At 37.1% G+C, this 15,908-nt stretch overlaps 1 pseudogene; it reads left to right on the top strand.

The window, feature by feature from the left end:
- Positions 1-10,809: 10,809 nt before the first annotated feature.
- On the top strand, positions 10,810-13,596 carry LOC142446077 (small ribosomal subunit protein mS22 pseudogene; annotated as a pseudogene).
- The last annotated feature ends 2,312 nt before the right edge of the window (positions 13,597-15,908 follow it).

The raw sequence follows: 15,908 nt of genomic DNA, 5'->3' as shown, positions 1-15,908 counted from the left end.
TTGTTCAAGTTTTTGTTGTTTGTGTTTTATTTTATTTTTAACCATTATTGTAAAGGGAGGAAGAAGCAGATGCATCTTAGAAGATCAGTGCATTATTTCCAAGAAATTTTGAGTTTTGTTTATGATTTCATAGTTTTTGACTAGGATTTATTTTAATTTGCTTTTTAGAAAAGTATTTTTTATTGAAGTTGTAATCCAAATTTAGTATAAACATACCTTCTAATGTAAACTTAGAAATAAAGCATATAAATATAAATTAAATCAATTATAGCTAATGATTTATTTTAAAATAAAATTCTAATTTAACAGTCCTTAATTAGTTAGAATTATTTACCAAAAAGAAAAACATTACATCTTTTAAAAATTTTATTCTATTGGGGGCTTTTACAACTCTTATAACATTTCATGAATCAATTGCATCAAATATATTTGTACATATGTTGTGATCGTCATTTTCTTTTTTTGTTGTTTAATCATTTTATTAGGGGCTCTAACAACTCTTATCACAATGCATACATCCATCCATTGTGTCAGGCACATTTGTACAATTGTTGCCATCATCATTCTCAAAAATTTTCTTTCTACTTGAGCCCTTGATATCAGCTCATATCCCCCCACCCCCACAATCCTTCGCTCATGATCTCTTGATAATTTATAAATTATTTTTCATGTCTTACACCCACCACTGTCTTCCTTCACTTACTTTTCTTTTGTCCGTCACCCTGTGTATGGGGGGCTGTGTGTGTGTGTTAAATGTTGATTATTGTGATTGGTTCCCCCTTTATTTCCCCACATTCCCCTTATGCACTGGCATTGCTACTTTCATTATTGCTCCTTAGGGCTTTACCTGTCCTGAATTCCCTGTGCTTCAAGCTCTTATATGTACTAGTATACATGATCTAGCTGGATTTGTAAGGTAGAATTGAGGTCATGAAAGTGGGGGAAGGGAGGAAGAAGCATTAGAACTAGAGGAAAGTTGTATGTTTTATTGGTGCTATACTGCACCCTGACTGGCTTGTCTCTTCCTTGTGACCCTTCTGTAAGGGATGTCCAATTGTCTTCAGATAGGCTTTGAGACTCCACTCTGCATTCCTCAATCACATTGATATGATATTTTATTCTGGGTTTTTGATGCCTGATACCCAATCCTTTCAACACTTCATGATCACACAGGCTGGTGTGCTTCTTCCATGGGCTTGGTTGCTTCTTAGCTAGATGACTGCTTGTTTATTTTCAAGTCTTTAAGACCTCAGATGCTATATCTTTTGATAGCCAGGCACCATCAGCTTTCTTTAACACATTTACTTATGCAACCATTTTAACTTCAGCTATCGTTTCAGGTAATGTGAGAATCCCAAAATGCTGGGTTATTAGAACAAAATGTTCTTGTGTTGAGAGAGTACTTAAGTGAAAGCCCAATGTCTGTCTGCTGCCTTAATACTTAACACATAAATATATGTTCAGAGATCTATTTCCCTATCATTATATATAAATGTATGTACATATGTACATGCCTCTATCGAGACCTCTATAAATGTCCTTTGCCATCTAGTTCTTTCCTCTATTTCCCTTTACTTTCTTCTCATCTCACTATAATTTTCGACCTTCACTAGGGTTTCGGTAATTCTTCTAAGCTACCTTTCCCTTGACCAAGCCCCACTAGGCATTCTATGCCATCCTCGCCATGGATTTTTAATTACTTGTTGTTCTCTTGTCCCTGGGTTTGTTGGCATCCCCTTCCTTTACCCCACCCGCCCATCTTCCATATTCCCCTGGAAATGTCGGTCCTATTGTTTTCTTCTCTGATTTTTTTATCCCATCTATTTAGCTAGATAGATATGCAGCAACAATAATGAGCACAAAAAAGACAAAACAAAACAGAAAAAAATAAAAGTAAAACAGCAACAATTACAACAACAATTAAGAGCAAATAAAGAAAACTATAAATAATTCCAGGTGTGTACATTGACCTTTATGAGTATTTTCCTGTTGAGTCTGATGGGGTCCCATGCCCTGGCCCCAAAGTCTATTTTTGGTACTCTTCGGACACTTTGTTGGTTTGCTCCTCTTGCTGCTCTGTTGCACACCCTTAGTGTTTCACCCCGATGTGGTGGGGTCAGATTGGGCACAATTCCCACACTATGTCTCCAGAATTGTCCCCATAGTGCTATGGGTCAGTGGGGATGTTGTGTCTCGTGGTGGGACCAGCCCTGTGTATTGGCTGCTCTGTGCCAGAATATCGTCCTCGGGTTTTGGTGGGCCAGGATGTGCTCTACTTTTTCTCCTTCCCTCTTTATTTGCTCCTGATCAGAAGCACCCCTCTCCCTGGGCTGTTGCTTCAGTATTGTCTTCTGAAATGCATGCTTCTTGAGGGGGAGTTTGTTGTGGAGTGGGGGATCCACGTAGTCGGGATAGGGGCCAGCCCTGCAGACCTCTTTATTGGTTTGCTGCTTCATGCCAGTATGTTGCATTCATGTCCTGGCATACCGGGTTGAAATTTGGTCCCTTTCTCCCTCTCCTACGGTGATATAAATAATTCCCTCCCCTTGGGTTTGCCCTGTTCCCCCACTCGTGTCTTTTTTGCACTTTCTTTTTCCCTCCCTTTTAGTTGGCTTCCATATGTATCCCTGGCCTAGGTCTAGTCCCTGCCATAGTACCTGCTCCTCACCCCCTATGCCTTTTTGCACTTTTAAGCTTACCTCAGTGGTCTTGTGTTGTACTTGTCCTTTTGTGTTTGGCTTACTTTGCTTATTATAATTTCCACCAGTTCTTCCTATATGATAATATGCTTCATGCTTTCATCGCTGATTTTTAGGGATGCATAGTACTTCATTGTATGTATGTACCACAGTTTTTTAATCCATTTGTACATTGATGGAAATTTGGGTTGTTTCCAACTCCTTGCAATTGGGAACTGTGCCACGATGAACAGATGTCTGGCCGTGATTTCTTTCTTACCTCTTCTAGGTGTATGCCCAGTGGGGCCTTGCTGGGTTGCATAGAAGCCCAATTTCCATCTGTTTAGATATCACCAAATCAATTTCCATAAGTTAGTTAGCAGAGTATTATTTATTTTAGTAATAAAGCCCTTGTCTAATGTGTCATTGCTAAAGATATTTGCCAGTCTGTAAACACTCTTATTACTCCCTTGGCAAATTCTTTTGATGTTCAATATACACAGATATTTTATTTTCAATATATCCCCCTTGTCATTTTTGCCTCCTCTATAATTGTGTCCTTCCTTTCTTTGGTTAGGTTTGCCAGAGGTCTGTTGATTTTATTAATCCTTTTGAAAAACCAACTTTTTACTGCAATAATTTTTCCATAGTTGTCTTATTTTCCCTCTCTAGAATCTCAGCCCTGATTTTTATTTATTTTCTTTTGCTATTACTAGGATTGTCCCATTGACTCTTCTCTAATTGCTGTAAGTTCTGTGTCAGCATATCAATTATAAATCTCTCTCCCTTTTCATGTATTACTATCAAACTTCCTCTGATAATTGCCTTTGCTCTGTCCCAAAGATTTGGAACATTGTATTCGCATTCCCATTGGTTTCTAGAAAATTCCTGATTTCATCTCTGATAATAGACAGTATGCACTCCTTTTCAAATAGAGTTATCCTCAGATTGTTTGCTCGTGTGTCCTTAATTTTCCTTTTTTAAGTTCCAGCCTGATGGTGTAGTGGTTCAAGAAAGAAATCTGCATTATCTCAATGTGCTTGAATTTACACAGATTTGACTTGTGTCCCAGCATGTGGTCTACCTTTGAGTATGTGCCATGTAGGCTTGAAAAGGAAGTGAGTTTTTTGTGCATTTGAGTGGAGAGCTCTGAAAATATCTATCAAGTCAAGTAGTCTAATTGTAATCTTTAGATCTGTAGTCACTCTATTAAGCTTCTGTGATCTATTTTTCATAGAAGCAGTACAGTAAAGTCACCTATTATATTTGTTAAACCTGCGATTTATTTTGTCTTCTTTTGGAGCATTTATTTGATACATATCATGACTCTCTTTGGGTTCATATATACTTATTATGTTCCCTGGATTTTGGTCTCCTGTTCCCTTGTACATTATATAGTGCCCGTACATATCTTTTTTTTATGGTTTGCACTTTGAGATCATTTTATCAATGATTAGTTAGCAACCCCTGAATTTTTTGCATTGCTATTTGCTTGGTATGTTTTTCTCCAGCCATTGATTCTCAGCGTATTTTTGTCTGTAATCTTGAAATGTGTCTCCTGTAGGCAGCATATCTAGGTGTTGTTTTCAAAGCCAATCTGTTAGTCTCTGTCTCTTAAGGCCTGAGTTCATTCTTTGATATCCAGGGTTATTACATCTATCTGTGGACTCAGTGATGATATCTTGTACCTTTTGTTTTGGGTGTTTTCCTACTTCCCTTTCTTATCAGTGCCTTGTGCATGTGTGTGTGGTCCATTCTTGCCTTTTTCCCACCATTTAGTCAGCGCTATCTTGGAGGCTGCTTTCTCTGTGTTAACCTCTAGGTGAAGTTGTCCTTGGTGAGTGTTGTTCTTCTGCCCATTCTGGATCTTCAAGGATCTTTTGTAGGGCTGGGTTTCTTTTTACATATTCTTTGAATTTTTCCTTGTCTGGCAAGATTTCTCCATCTATCATGATAGATAATTTGCCTAGATGGAGTATTCTTGGCCTTGCATTATTTTCAGAATGTGTTGCTTTCCTCTCTCCTCTTCATAGTGGACACTGATACGTCTGAGGATATTCTTATTTGGGTGGCTTTATAGGTGACAATGATTTCCCCCTAGCTGCTATTATGATTTTCTCCATTTCCTCAAAGTTGGATAGTTTAATGATTATATGCCTCACAGACTTCTTCTTGGGATTCAGTCTAGCTGGTGTTCTTTTGACCTCCTGAAGTTTTCCTTATTTTCATTCATTAAGCTGGGGAAGTTTTCCTCTAAGTATCCCCTCACTATTTTTGCCATTGACTTCTTTGTTGTGACTTGTTTCAGTAATCCAATTATTCTGATGTTTGTTTTCTTCATATCATCAGGCATAGCTCTCAGGTTTGCTTCAGCTTTTCTGATGGTCTTATTTGACCTTTTTCCCACTTGTCTAAGTCTGCCTGGCTTTCCTCTAGGTCACTGGTGCAATTCTCTGTCTTCTCGTCTGTTTGTCAACCTCTGTGTTTTTGCCAAAAAAAATCCTGCTCTTTGTTTTCTCGTCTCTTAGCTCTTGTATTTCTCTTTGGTGTGTGACCTTTATCTCCTTTATCATGTCTTCCCTTTTCTGTGTTGCTTCCCTCATATCCTCTCTGACTCTATGTAGCATTCTGAAGATTTCTTTGTGTGGCAGGTCATTGTCTGCCTCTTCTATGACTTTCATTTGGTTCAGGTAATCCTCTGACACTGGATAATGTTTCTGCTGTTTGTCCCCCAGGGATGTGAGGAGTGAGTTTTGTGTTGATCATTGCCATTGGTTCACCCTTCCTCTTTGCCTCCCCCCACCTTATATATATACCCTCCTGGTATCACTACTCCCATTTATGTTCCTCCGAGAGGCTTATCTGACCTGGATTCCATGTGTCATAAGCTTTTATTTCTACCAGTGTACATGCTCTGGTTTAGCCAGTATTGAAAGGCAGGACTGGGGTCATAATAGTGGGAGGTTAGGAAGCCCCAAAGAACCAGAGGAATATTGTGTGTTTCATCAGGGCTAGACTGTGCCCTAGTTGACTCAGAACTTCTTTGTTTCCCTTCTGTGAGGGGATGTCATATTTTCTAAAGATGTGTTTTGTATTTCTGCTCCAAACTCCCTCAATCTCAACAATATGTTTTTTGTTTATTTGGGTTGGGTCTTCTGGTGCCTGTTACCTGATTTCATTGACATCTCATGATCGCACAAGCTGGTGTGCTTCTTCCTTGTGAACTTGTTACTTCTCTGCTAGATAGTCACTTGTTTAACTTCAAGCCTTTAACACCCCAGAGACTATATTTTTTATATCCAGGCACCATCAACTTTTTTCTCCACTTTTGCTTATACACCTATTTTGTCTACAGTGATCATGTTGGGAGGGTAAGCAAGGAGGAGGCAGGGGAAAGAAGCAGTGAGCAAACAACACCATAGACAGAGGAAGGAACAACGAGGGAATTAAAAGCAACAACGAGGAGCACATGTAGATCCTTGTGGTGTTAAAGCAACAGCAATCTAGCTGAGAGGAATTATTAAGAGGCAGAAAATGGGTAAGAATGATGGTAGTGAAGGTTGAAGGTCAATGAAAACATGGGAAAGATCTAGAAACTAAAGTTATGGATAGAAATATAAACATGGGTGTGCAATGATGTAATATATTAATTCATAAAAATAGGAATATTGACCTAAAATATTGTACATTTATTTATATGGTAATGCATTAAGGAAGTGTACAAACTTTGGGTCTCTGCTCAAAACCTCCCTCAATGCAGGAACACTTTGGTCTAACAACCAAATCTTTATATACCATGCATTTTTTTTGTGTTGTACTTTAGTGATAACATCAAATTAAATAACACAGAAATAGTATCAGTATATTAATTGAATATCCAACTTAATAATTGTGTTGGCTCTCACAATAAGAAATATTGTCTTTGGGGGGAAAATGCATTACATTTTTCTAGGCATTTCAACAAATTTATGCTCTTGAATTATTGGTTAATAAATACAATTCACACATATAAATTTTATTGATACCTAGCCATGATAACAAATAGATTAAAACAATTCACTTGATTTTAAAAAATTCAGAACCCAATGGTAATTCTTTCTATTTTTAATCTATTTCCTTCTTTCCAGAATCATTCTGACTATAGGTTTTTGTGAAAAGGTCATTTGACCCCCAAAGGGGTCATGATCCACAGGTTGAGAACCACTGCTCTAGAGACTGTATACCTTAAAGTTTCTTAAATCTACTTGTTTTCTTCAAAATCCTTTAGGATAAGATTTTTTATATTATCAATACATAATAGTAAAATAATTATGGATTTATTTTTCAATGTGATACCTTCCAGGATTAGCTCCATCGAAGGTAAGCATTCTGCTTTAAATATTGAATACTGAAAAGAAAAAGAGAAATATTTCTGAAATTTGAATAGTGTGTACTATGAAAACTACGTTTGAGGGCTATAGAGATTCTTGGAGTACATCTTCAGAAACTATTAAACTTTCCAAACCTCTGTTCTGGATTCAGTCCTAAACAATTTTATAAATAACAAATAACACATAAAACATGAGCCAGACAGGCCTTCAATACTGGTAATATTTGGGTGTAATGTAGTCAGCCAAATCATCCAGTATTTGCATATATTTTGGGATTGTCATAATTATGGGGAGAAAGATCATTTAAAACTATGCTGGAGAATTATGAATGCTTAGAAACTAATCTCCTGATCTCAGTTAGAAAAATACTGTATCATTTGACATTATTATCATTATATGGCTGAGAAAGAAAGCTAAACCCAAAGGGTTAGGGGGAATTTGTCTGGGGTCAGCAATGAGTTACAGGGAGAATCTTGTTAAAAGATATGTATATGTAAGGCTTGCGTATCTCATGGTTTGCTCTCTTGGCTTTTATTTGGTTTTTCTATTGAAACAATGTAATGACACTAATTTAAGGCTATTATAATATGAATTCTGGGGCATTAGTTAGGCAAGTAGCATTATTCACAACATTTGTGCTTATCTTTTCCATATTTATGTCAATACAAATCAATTCATTCAATCAAACTTGGAAAACTAGCCAAACATTGCCTCATCAAAACAAAATAAAATGTCCTAATTTATGGACAAACTGATTGCAGTGTGAAAGATAAAATGAAATGTATAGAATCAATAATATAAAATTTAACTTAAGACAATAGCAACAAAAACCTTGCCTTACAGTCAATTCTGATCAATAGTAGACCCATCACACTGATCAATTTGCTCCCTAGGATGTATGAGGCAGCTTCACCTGTCTCCCACTGAGTAACTTGTGGTTAAAGTTCTTGACCCTGCAATTAGCAGCCCAGTCTGTAACCAACTCTGCCACCAGGGCTCCAGATAAAGTGGAACATTGGTTAATTACATTATAGTTTAGTGATAACCCATTTTAAGCACATAAATTTTAAGAAATTGTTAATACATAAAATTGAGCTATTGATTATCAAAACATAAAAGGTAGTTATGATTTAGCACATTTTTCATCTATAATCCTGAATATTTCAAGCATAGGCAAATTAAGTTACAATGACAAAATCAACAATAAAGTGAAAATCAAATTTAAAGTATTTTTGTTAGAGCAGTTTCCAAACAAGACACACTAATTTCTTCACTTGTCCCCCTCCCACTGAAGTTAAAATAACATTGTTTATTTTGGGGAAAAAAGTAAAAGGAACTACTTTCAAAATCTAACCATGGGACACTGAATCCATGCGAAGCAGTCCTCAAGGAGATGCTTTCCGATATCCTTCTTGGACAATTGTGTCAGAGTTCTAGGTTCTATAAAGTTTGTGAAAATTACCAAACAATTCTTGAAATTCATTAAAAATAAGCATAGATAATGTCTTTTAATTTTAGAAAGAATTTTAAGAATTAAAGAAATTATCTTTCTTTAATTTTTTCAAGAACATTGCCTTTGAGTTATTTATTTTGGGCTTCAAATATTGTTGTTTGTTTGCTTATTTGAAACAGGCATTTTCTATTCTCTATACCACTTTAAAGACACTATGAAAATATAATCTTTGCAATAAACTGTGTATATGTATGGAATATGTAAAATGATATGTGCTGGAATGATAGGAGTTTCAGTTTTGGATGCTTTTAGTTTACGCTGCATAAAAGCTTCCAAGAGACCACAGGAGGCAGACTAAGATTGTCAGAAAATAATTTTCAACTTGTCATCTCTTTCTCTGTTGGAATTTTCATTCAAACAGACTGGGTGTAGTTTTATTGACTTTCATTTTACTAAATTTCATTTTGCTTTCTCCTGATAGTGAAACTAATTTCATTTAGTTCTTCATGAAGTTTTGGAAATTATATTGATCACTAAATGTTTAAGCCCATTTGATAGTACTAATCATTTTTATTTTGTTTAATAAAGCAAATAGGATAATAACTTGAAATCATATATTATACTGGAAGAATAAATTAACCCAGTATTCATTCAAATTTCTCTAGTGATTAATTTCTCTTATAATATTTTGCTTATTCTAATCTAAAAATTTTAAATGCTTTAATTGTTCTTGAACAAGTTATGAAAATCAGTATTTTAATAATAAACTACTTAGGTGCTCTTGCATTTCATATTGTAGCCTAATGGTTGACTGAAACTTTTAAACTTACCTCAAAGTTTACTTGAAGATTATTCAGTTAGTTGAGGATATCTTTTATAATAGAAATATTTTTGTATATCTGTTTGCACCCATAAATTTAAAAATGGCAACCTTTGTATAACAATTATGAGACAAAGACATAACAATCCAATCCTGGCATTGGAATGAAAAATTCACTTTTACATTGACCCTTAATATTTTTTTAAATGTTGAAAACCGCTCCACTACAGAAAATCGATCTTTTAATTTGTGATAAACGACAATTGAGATAATGTATTGAGCCACAATTCAATATCCACTTCTGAAAACTGCATTTTAACAGAGTGGCTCCAAGTGTATTAGAGTAAAACTGTATTCCATAAAGTTTTTTATGATTTTCAAAATCAGACACTAGATCTTAACCCAAAGCACCTCTTGTAGGATTTAAACCTCAAAATATTCAGTTAGCAGTGCAGTGAGTTGACCATTTACACCAGTCAAGGACTCTATATCAATTTAATAATTTCCAAGCTTAGATATATTAAGAAATGCAAGTGGTTGAACAGCTCTCAGAACTGACTATATTAAAAGGAAGTGTTTCACCTAAGCCTTATTCACTTTGAATGTATCCCAAGTTCCAAATTACTTGTTGCGTTCTAGTCAAAATCTAACCACATTGCCAGGAATAGCAGTCAAAATAAAAGGAAATATACACGTTTAAATTGAGCATTTATTGTATAAGAGCATGATTAAAACACCATGCAACTGATGCCTAATCCCTACATAGACACAAGTCATCTTTCGCACCCCATAGGCACAGGAAATGTATGAGGAGACAAAAGCCCTACTCAGTGGTAAGCACTGGGCTGATAACTGAAAGGTTGTGAATTTCAATCCAGCTGCAACTCTGGAACAAAAGACCTCTCAATCTAAAGCATACAGCCTAGGAAACCCTGCAGGGAAGTTCTACTCTGTCCTAGAAGATTGCTATGAGTTATAATAGGCTCAGTAACAACAATAACAACATCAAGAAGCAAGTGATTATTGACAGTTAAACTATTTATAGCTGAAAACCCAGAACCACCTGCAATCCTGTTGAGCTCCTCCTCCCACAAACGCCCTAGAAGTCAGGGTTTGAAATGGAGGAAATGCTTTTACTGAACATTGAGTCTTTTACTAAGCATATTGTTTTAAAACCCAAGACTAAAGCTGGCAAATAAGAATCATTTCATAGGAGCAGCTACTCTTTGTGAAAAATATTTTGCCTTCAGGGAGAGCAATCTGGGAACACTGCCAGAATCAGGGGAATACCTTAGCTTTAAGCTTTACCAGTTAAAAGTTGAATTGAGCATCAAATACATAATTGGATGTCATGAATTGATATTGACACATCTGCTTCACCCATGATGAATCAGAAAATGTCTCTCCAGGTCTCAGAATAAAAAAAAAGTGAGAAGGCCACACCGGTAGCATAATAGTAAGATTTACAAAAGTGTGAGCCACCTCATAATGGCCTTGCAGGAGATTGAAATCTCTGAAGATTCACGAAGTACAATGCCACCTATGGTAGAATTATATCTATAGAAAACCCAATTAGTGCAACTATTATTCAAATTTATGCACCAACCAAGAATGCCAGTGATAAAGACTGAAGAATTCTGCAAAAGTTTTCAGGCTGAAATTGAGCAAAAGATGCAATCAAGATGCTTTGATAAATATTGACGATTGGAATGCAAAAGCTGGAAGCAAAAGGGGACAATAGTAGTCGGAAAATATGGTCTTACTGACAGAAAGAAAGCTGGAGACTTCCTGATCGAATTTTACAAGACCCATGATTTGTTCAGAGCAAATACCTTCTTCCAACAACACAAATGGAGCCAATGTGCACGGGGTTCTTCAGGTGGAAGACACGGAAATCAAGCTGACTACGTTGTGGGAAGAGATCCTGGAAAAGTTCAGTATAAGCAGCTAAAATCAGGTCAGAGACTGATTGTGGAACACACCCTCTATTGCTCATGCATAAGGTCAGGTAGAAGGGGAAGAAAATTAAAACAAGTCTGTGAGAGCCCAAATATGACTTGGAGGCTATTGTACCTGAAATCCAAGAATGTCTGAAGAACAGATTTGCTGCGTTAAACACTAAAGACAGAAGACCTTCATAAAGAAGGCAAAAGGTCATTAAAAAAACAAGAAAGAACAGGAAGATCAATGTGAACATCAGAAGAGACTTTGAAATTTGTTCTTAATCATAGAGTATCTAAGGCAAATGGAAGACATGATGAAGTCAAAGAGCTGAATAGAAAATTCCAAAGGGTAGCTTGAGAAAACAAAGTGTGCAACAACCTAGAGTTAGAAAGCCTTCCAGTTAGCACCCCAGTGTGGAATGCACCATAGCATCAGAGTTCTGAGAATGAGCATAAACCAAGTTAATTAGAAAAAGTGCTTACTAGCACTTGCAGTGGTTCTTTTAGGGAAATGCTGAAGGTTATTTTTAGTGTTTAAGCACAATGGTGGGTTCTGAGTAAAACTGTTCATTATTTTTATGCTAACAACCATAATTTACATTTTATTATCTACATGGCCAACTATTCACAATAGAGCTATGGAATTTTGATGGCTTTCCCAAGAACCTTAAATGGAGTGATGTGGTTGTGGTCACCAAAACATTTAACAAGGCGTTAGTTAATGCACTCAACTGCTAATGGAAATATCCGAGGTTCAAGTCCACCAAAAGACCCTGGAAAGAATATTCCAGCAACCTACTTCTTAAAAAGCAGGCATTGAAAAACACAATGGAACACAGTTCTACTCTGACATACATGAGATCGCTTTAAGTTGTCAGCAGCTGGTTTGATTTGCTTTTTCTTAGTCTGGGATTTCCTCTCTCTCTCATCCCTTAAAAAAGAAAAAATGATGGGAAGATGATTGACATCACTGACTATGAGTCTGATCTATCTGGGATTGATTTCCAATCCTGCCATTGATTGGTTATGTAATCTCTATTCTCTACTTATCCTTTTCTTCAGAATGCTATACATATACAAACAAAATATATATGTATATAGTATGTTGACATGTGTCTATACAGAAGCACCGGTGTATTCATACATTCTAGGACATAATATTGCATAAAATAAAATCTACAAGGTCAGACATATTTTAACAGCTCTTCCTTGGTAAGTATTATTACTGGAAAATTGAACCTTTGAACTACTGTTGGAATTTTGTATTCAAACAGAATATTTCTCATGTTGTAAGGAAGTTGATCGAGCATTAGCCCTAGCTGCTCAGTGAACTCTCCTGAGAACGTTCAAAACTACAGATGATTGGGACTTACTCTCAGAGACCCTGACATAATATCTTGGGTTATGGTTTCATCATTAGATGTTTATAAGTTTCCTAGATGAACATATTATAAGACCACTTCCCCATGTCAGGGGGAAAACTAGGCTGATTCCATCATTATGATTGAAGGATCAGGGAAGGGAAGTGAGTGAGGAAGTCCAAAGCATACTCACCAAGATGACAGAATTTGCAGAAGGTTTTTAAGCCAGTTGTACAAGAACGAAGTCCCTAACCTATAAGTTCATGACCCAGGAACATTTGGAAGAGGCTGCCAGACAGGCCTTGGAAGCAGCTAAAATACAATAGAAAATGCTTCCAGTTCTGGAAAGAGCGAACACCAATAAATGATGCGTTAGTGGAAGATAAGTTTCTGGAAGGAACAGAAACAACCAAATATGTGCTTCCAGATATATCGTGTGATGTATCCCACCGGGAGCATTTTATTGTTTTCAGAGAAGAGTGGCAAAGCCTCTTGGGAAGAATGGGACTGGATGACCCAAATTTATTTCCCAAAAGAAGCTTGCAGAATTTTGACACCAATAACTTTCAAGGACAAAAATCTCAGACCACGCACAGACACAACCACCATCCAACGCCCTCAACCTCTGCATCACCCAGTCATCAGAACTACGAAGACAGATAAACATGGAAAATACGACCTTTTACATTCAACAAGGCACTTCAGCTGGATGGTTTGGTATTTTGTCAACAAGAAAAAGATTGATCGCCTGGTGGTTGACCAGATTCAGAGAGATTTGGTTGAGATGCTGCCAGCCTGGTCCAGTTGGTCCATCCAGGTGGCCGGTCAGCTCAAGTGGCCAAAGAGCAGACTGCTTAAGGATTAAACTCAGTTAAGGATTTGCAAAAACAGAAGCACTGAATGGAGCATATTTAGAAATAACACGGCAGGCTTATCAAGATGCATTCGTTAGCCATTCCACAGCTTCATAAAACATTTTAAAGTTAAATTTTATTAATTCCTGTTAAGATTTCTCTTTGTTAATGTTGAACCAAATGCTTACCAGTGTCAAGATTAAAAGGCAAAGAAAACAAAGCAGGGTAAATTCATAAAGGCCAGTTATGATGACATATGAAATTAAAACTATAGTACTACCATATTAGCAGGGGAGATATTAAGAAATTTATGGAATTCCCAAAATATTTTGAATTCACGATATATTTTGGAGAGAGAACTAAGAGATTTTGATTTGTAACATGGCTCCTCTGTTCAAATCTCTCCAATATCCACCAAATGATTGAGGGGGGCCCTGCAAATAGGATGTGGAAACACTAAGAGGGGCCTGGTCAGTTTGGGTTATCATTCTTTTGTCTCCAAAAGAGGCCCGTCAGAAGAAAGAAGGAGAAATCCCAGGACCAAACAAAGAAAACCCAGCAAAGAACCACCATTTGAAATCCCTGCTTGAAGCGAAAAAGGCGGCAGAGGCTATGCCTTGCTGCATTGAGAGGCTGAGCCCAGGAGCAGCACTGAGTCTGTGAAGCTTTGAGGCACAGCAGTGGGCCTTGGGCTTCTGGGCCCATAGAGGCAGAGACCAGGGGACAATGTGGTTCAGAAGCTGAGGATTAGAGAGAAAGGCTTGGCTGCTACCTGAGAAGAGGCGTTGCTGTGGACAAATGACTGTAGCTTAATACTTTCTTTTTTAAAAAATCATTGTATTGGGGGCTCCTACAACTCTTATCACAATCCATACATCCATCTATTGTGTCAAGCACATTTGTACATTGGTTGCCATCATTATTTTCAAAACATTTTATTTCTACTTGAGCCCTTGGTATCAGCTCCTCGTTTACCCTCTCCCTCCCCGACCCTCTTTCCTTCATGAACTCTTGATAACTAATAAATTATTATTTTTTCATGTCTTATACTGGCCCATGTCTTCCTTCTCCCACTTTTCTGTTGTCCATACTCCTGGGAAGGGTTTATAGATAGATCATTGTGATTGATTCCTCCTTTCTCCCCCCACCTTTCCCTACTCTTCTCATATCGCTACTCTCAATATGGGTCCTGAGGTGTTTATATGTGCTGAATTCCCGCATTTCCAGCTGTTATCTGTACCTGTGTACATGCTCTGGGCTAGCCAGATTTGTAAGGTAGAATTGGGGTCATGGTAGTGGTGGAGGGTGGGGGAGGAGAAACATTAAAGAACTAGAGGAAAGTTGTATGTTTCATCAGCACTATATTGCAATGATTGGCTCACCTCTTCCTTGTGACCTGTCTGTGAGATGTCCAATTATCTACAGATGGGCTTTGGGTTTCTGAACATTAAAGTGGGTCAAAAGTGATATCAAATAATAGTTGACTAGATTTTAACTAATTAGATCTGTCATAATAGACTTTACAGTGCTTTCTGCCTGATAGGAAAGCTATTCGCATCCTTGGACTAAGGACTAAGGTGGACCACTAGAGGATTAATCCATGTGGGGACCTTGCCAATGGGTTAGACTTTGCACTATCGTCCACAGCTTTCTGCCAACGGAGGGCTAGTAATTCAAATTCTTATACCATATCCTCTTTGTGGTCTTAATTTTGTTATTTAAAATCCTTGGACCATACATGTTGGTATGCTTCTTCCATGTAGATTTAGTTAATGCCTCACTTAGATTACTACTTGTTAGAAGAGAAGTTTTTAAGACCACAACTGCTATTTTTTCTGGTAGATGGACACCATCTTGTTTCTTCAATACAATGTGCTATAGCACCCATATCTTCAGTGATCTCTTCATGAAGGGGAGTACGGAGTAGGGCCACATCATTAGAACTGATGGTTCTTAGATTGGGTCTTAAATTAAGTAGAAGCCCTAGACCCAGTCATATAAAAGTCACTTGTTCACTTTAGAGAAATCATTATCATTTTATGATAGAGATAAATGCTCACTCTCGGCCAGTGGTTCTCAACCTTCCTAATGCTGCGACCCTTTAATACAGTTCCTCATGTGTGGTGACACCCCAACTGTAAAATTATTTTCATTGCTACTTCATAACCGTAATTTTGCTACGGTTATGAATTGGGCGACCCTTGTGAAAGGGTCATTCAACCACCAAAGGGTTCGCGACCCACAGGTTGAGAACTATTGCCCCAGGCCGTAAGGTAATTCTGTTGATATACAGAAACCCCTCGTATCAACAGTATCTTAAGTTTTATGTCACTGGAAAAATTATTGATAATATTAATACAATGGCCTTTTACCCTAGGGGGATGATAGGCAATATTTTCCTTTCTTGTTTCTTTGGGTTTTCCATGTTT

Source organism: Tenrec ecaudatus, chromosome 4, assembly GCF_050624435.1.
Source record: "Tenrec ecaudatus isolate mTenEca1 chromosome 4, mTenEca1.hap1, whole genome shotgun sequence".
NCBI classification, from domain to species: Eukaryota; Metazoa; Chordata; class Mammalia; order Afrosoricida; family Tenrecidae; genus Tenrec; species Tenrec ecaudatus.
This window is presented reverse-complemented; position numbering and strand designations above follow the sequence as displayed.